Source organism: Gracilinanus agilis, unplaced genomic scaffold, assembly GCF_016433145.1.
Source record: "Gracilinanus agilis isolate LMUSP501 unplaced genomic scaffold, AgileGrace unplaced_scaffold56229, whole genome shotgun sequence".
In the NCBI taxonomy this organism is placed as follows: Eukaryota; Metazoa; Chordata; class Mammalia; order Didelphimorphia; family Didelphidae; genus Gracilinanus; species Gracilinanus agilis.
The window spans coordinates 1-4,784 of record NW_025391609.1 but is presented as its reverse complement, the minus strand read 5'-3'; positions in this window follow the sequence as shown (position 1 = coordinate 4,784).

The following is a 4,784-nucleotide window of genomic DNA, read 5'->3' as shown; positions in this document are numbered from 1 at the left end:
ACTGTTGGACAACCAGCACCCAGACTTCTTAATAACTCCAGACCTGTCCAGCTAAAATAAGGCCACTAAAGCTAGGAATATTAGAATCCATGTGGAAAGCTGTTGGTCTCAAATCACACTTTTATTATAAAGACATTTTATTTTAACAATTACATGTAATAACAAATATCCACATAATTTTTCTTAAGTTATATGATCCAAATTGTCTCCCTTCCTCCCTACTCTCTCCCCTCCCAGAGCTGGCAAGCAATTCAGTCTGTATTATCATACTGTCAACTGGGTTTTCTGCAAGTTTAAAGTTTGCCTCTTCCCCTGAGAACTCACCAGGAAGGAAGTACCAGGCACACCTGTTTTGGACTGAACAATAGATCTTGAAGTGTTTGGTGACCCTAGTTTGGGTGGGACTAGTAGACTTAGTCAAATATTGAAAATCCTTATTTGTCCAAGTAGTTTCTCCCATTGTATTAAAGTCCTCTCTCAGGAAGCCCAGCTCTCGATTTAACCCTTTCCTTTTGTGTTCATTGTAGTTGACCATTCCTTGATATCCCAGCAGCTGGCTACTGCCTCTTTACAGCCTACTTGATTGCTGTACCAAGTTCTCCAGAGTTCTCTAAATTCTGTCACTCTTCAGAGAATCATCTCATACAGTGCATTCTCAGAGATACTATTCTCAGAGTCCCAGAGCTCTTGGCTTTGTGTGGTTTTTAGGCTCTTGACTCTGCATGGCAGCGAATATTGAACACTATCTCTTTCCTAATTAAAGACAAGGTTTTTCTGATTACTTTAGTAGTTCTGTGTTTTTTCCAAGTTAACAATACAAAACACAGCTCCATATTGTTCATTTTTGTAAGAGAATAATCATATCAAATAAAAAACCCCAAATAAAACCCCAAATAAATTACAGTGAAAAATCATATGTCAAGCCACACTTTTGAAAGTTTTTTCCTTTAATTTTATTGTCATTGTATAAATTATTCTTCTGCTTCTCACTTCACTCCATCTCAGTTTGGCTGCATCAGTCCATCGGTTTCCTATTTTTCCTTGAAACTGTCCATTTCCTATAGCATTTCATTTAGAAATCATAATTTGTTTATTCTCCAATAGATAGGGACTCCCTTAGTTTCCATGCTTTGTACATGCCCAAAGCACTAAGATAGAGGCACCCACATGGGAGTTGGCAGGGCTCTGCTTCAGGAGAAGACATATTTAATTTCTTACCTTGTAGGTAGTAGCAGCTTCTTTCTGTTCCACTGGAATAGGTAACATCTAAAACTAATACACTGGGAAACAAAGTAGATGCCTATCAATTGGGAAATGACTAAACAAAAAATAGTATACCAGTTTGGGGAAATTACAAAAAGAACTGCTATAAATAATATTGTACACATGAGTCCTGGTTTATTTCTTTTTCTTTTATCTTTTTGGAACATAGTTATAGTATTGAAATAAAAATCCTTCCTAGATGGATGGGAAATTATAACCACCCACCTAAGGAACTATCTAGATCAATAAAGCACAAACCCCTTGGATTTAGAAACAGTTTAATTTTATAAGAGTAAAGGGAAATGATAGGTAATTTCCTAAAACTATATATCAAATCTCTACCCACCCACTTTCACCTCATGGTGAATTAGTTCTCCTTGAGAATTCACTCAAGCTACTCTAAACTCCTTATCTCTAACTAAAACCTAAAAACCCCAGCTATATGACTATAAACTAACCTAATTAATATGGATTACAAAAAAAGATAAATAGAAAAGACTCACAGATATATTTGAGCCCTTACCTAAAGCCTGGGGTTGTTCTTAGGGATACCCAGAGTCCCAGATGACCAAACTCTGGGTTTTACCTTCACCAAGTGGATTTCTGACAGATGAATCTCAGGCAGATGGTTTCTGTACTTCAGGGAATAAACAGTATACTCCAAGGCAAATACTCCAACACAGGAATCACTAATCTTTCTACAAAATTAGGATTCCTAGTGAAAATGCTAGAGCAAAATCCTCTTTCCCAGCTCAAAGACAGATTCAAAGTGATAGTTAATTTCAGCAAAAACTCCTAAGATCCTAAGATCAGAATCTTCTCCCAGGGCTTGGTATCCAAATTCCCCTCCTTTCCTCTAAAAGCTAATCTAAGAAATTTACTCTTAAATTACTTCCTTATTTACTTACCTCCTATAATATAGTCAATCAAAGAGTATGCACAATTTAGTTATTTTTGGACACAGTTCCAAATTACTTTCCAAAATGGCTGGACCAACTCAGACCCATTGACAATGCACTGTGATTGTTTTCCTCAGAGTCTTTTCAATATTTAAGGTGGAACCTCAAAGTTGTTTTAATTTCTATTTATCTAATTAATATGGATTTGGAGTATTTTTTTAAATGGTTCTTAATAGCCATGACTTTCTCCTCTGTCACATGTACATAGTTAAGGAATGCCCTTAATGAAAAAGACTTTAGAAATCATTTGGGGGGGGGGGAGGGAGAAGCAACTAGCTAGCTAGCTCCATGGATTGAGAACCAGATCTAGAGATAGAAGGTTCTAGGTTCAAACCTTGATGGCAGACACTTCCTAGCTGTGTGACCCTGAACAAGTCACTTAACCCTCATTTTATAGCACTCTTCTGCCTTGGAACCAATAAACAGTACATTATTGATCTAAGATGGAAGGTAAAGGTTTAAAAAAAAAAAAGAAAGAATTTAGCATAATCTCTTAATTTTGCTTATATTGAAATAATGCTTTTCTCCCCCTTAGTAGGCCACTAAAATATATTTCATTTTATTGAAATTGATACACAGAGAGAGGGTACAACTTGCCTGGGATCCCTTATCCTAGTGCAAGGGGGCAGGCTGTATCAATTGAGTTAGTCAATCAAATCATCCACTCCATCCACAATAAGTACCCAGATTTATCAGATGTGAACACCTAATAAATTAGCCATTGGTCAAGGCTAGATTCCTCCCTAGTAGTATTCATATTGCCTGAGAGACTTGGTCACCCCCTTTGTAGCCTATTTATTTTGAATGTACACTCTCTAAAACATAAGGATGTAATGTGAGAACAAAAGTGGGATGCTGGGATTTAGAGTCCTGGGGAGCAGATACTAAAGTAAGAAAAAATAAGGCTATAACAGGTCCTTGAATTTTCACCAATTAACAGCTTTTTAAAATAGTAGTACAGTACCTAATGCACATTGAAAGAAGTACCAAAATCCCCCAAATTTGCTATTGCCACTTAATGGAGATAGCAAACAAACCCACTATCATTAGGTTTCACACGAGTCTCTATAGCCACTGAAGCTCATGGATACTTGTTACAAATTTTCCAGAGCTAGCCAATCTTTCAACCTTGGCTGAAATATTTTTAACAAAGTCTATTACTGCCATCATTCCAAAATTTGGCAGGAGAGCTCAGAAAAACCTCTGTACTGCTGATGAAAACCTTTTGGGTCTAAAATATCACCAAGAATCTAGATCATTCTGGTGGAAGGGCAGAGTAAGCTGAAGAGTTACAAATATAAAAACCATCCAGAAGCCATGGGCTCCATGAGAAATGCTCCCTCTTGGGAGCCATCCAAGGGTTACCACGCTCCCTAGGAAAACCTTCCCACCTCCTGGATGAGACTGTAACAGCAGTAAAAGGCATGTCTTTATATGTCCCATGCACTACATTTTTATAAATGTGGAGGTGGGGAATACAATAGTGCTACTGCACTTCACTTCAGCTACTAAATGGACCCTTACCTCTGTTACAAACAACTTAAAGGCAGGCAAATGATCAGAGGTAGTGGTGCTCCTAAATATCCTGAAAAATCACTTCTGAAGACCCCTTAAAATCAATTGAGATTTGTAGTTCATTAAATTCTTCAAAGGTTGAATATAGGTTATAACCAGTTTGATGGAGTCCATCCATCATCATCTATGTGACAATTAACAAAGTCAAAAAGGAACAAAAGGCTATTAAGGGCAACATATGACCTTGATGGATCTGGTGACAAGCCCAGCATCCAATAAGGACCTATGTTTTTGTCACAGAAAAGGATTTGTCCAAGTTGACTATGGACTTTACAATGGAATTTTTTTCTAGTCCAGTCATAGGGGGAGGTACAAATAAAGACAATGTAACAGCACATATAGCTAATGGCCAAAACACAGTAGCTGAAAATGACTTAGTGTAACAGAAGATATTAGATTAGATCAATATGTGAACTTAAAAAACAAAATTAAATCTTAAAACAATCAGTAAATACAATATATGTGACAGGATACAGGCACTGAATTCAAGGGTCCTTTTCTCCAATTCTGATAGCTGCATTACAGAGACTTCATTATTTCAAGGGGAACAAACTGAAACAGTTAACATCAATAAGGCAATGGAGTCTAAAATTCACCTCCAGAATATGTAAGGTTCCTTCCCCTCCCCAATATCATCATCCATTTAGATTCCTTTGGTCACACTTCTGGGGTTCCCCATACCCACACTGGGCATAGTGTGGATGAACCCCATATTGGATATGTTGCAGAGACTGGGTAGGCCAAAATGGCAAGAGGGTGTAAGGAGATGAATCTTGAGATTACTCAAGCTAACAACAAGGACAAGTGTACCCAGGAACAGTAGCAAAAAAAGACATCCTAAAACTTTGGTAAGGCTCTCTGGGAATGGGAATTGTTTGAAATAGGCAGAAAACTGGGTCATGTTTGCAATCTTACTTCCTGTTTGGAGGTGGCACTACCCTAGTATGTACTGGCTAAGGTTAAGAGGTTTTGAAGAGTAACCTTCCT